The sequence below is a fragment of the Eurypyga helias genome, unplaced genomic scaffold, assembly GCF_000690775.1.
Source record: "Eurypyga helias isolate BGI_N326 unplaced genomic scaffold, ASM69077v1 scaffold17441, whole genome shotgun sequence".
Lineage (NCBI taxonomy): Eukaryota > Metazoa > Chordata > Aves > Eurypygiformes > Eurypygidae > Eurypyga > Eurypyga helias.
The window spans coordinates 322-799 of NW_010229089.1; positions in this window are offsets into that span (position 1 = coordinate 322).

A 478-nucleotide genomic window follows, 5' to 3' on the forward strand; every position below is an offset into this window, starting at 1 on the left:
GCAACATCACGTGGCACTTGCATGAGACCAGATCAGGGAGGGGGCAGAGATTTTTGCAGAACTGTTCAGCTGCAAGTTTCATATAAAGGGATTAATGCAGCTGAGCAAAACGAGGGGATTTTTGGAGTGAAGGATTCAGTGAGCTGACCATGGGGGGGATGTTTAACAGGAACAAGCCAAAAGACAAACGGTCAACACCAGAGGAGATCCAAAGTAGATCAGTAACAAGTCCCCTGAAACAAGCCTAATTACTAACAAACCCCTTTTCAAGCACAAACTTACCCCCTATGCAGAGGGTAAAGGGGACAAGTGTTGCAAACCCCATGAACTGGGATCTCTACCCTTTGGAAGGGCTTCAGAGTAACTCTTCCCCTCCTGCCTGCCGCAGAGAGGCAGAGGCCAAGCTTGCTCCTACTCAAGAAAGGCCACCTGAGAGAGTGTGCAAGACACTGTACAGAGGGAATGAGAAATTTCATTC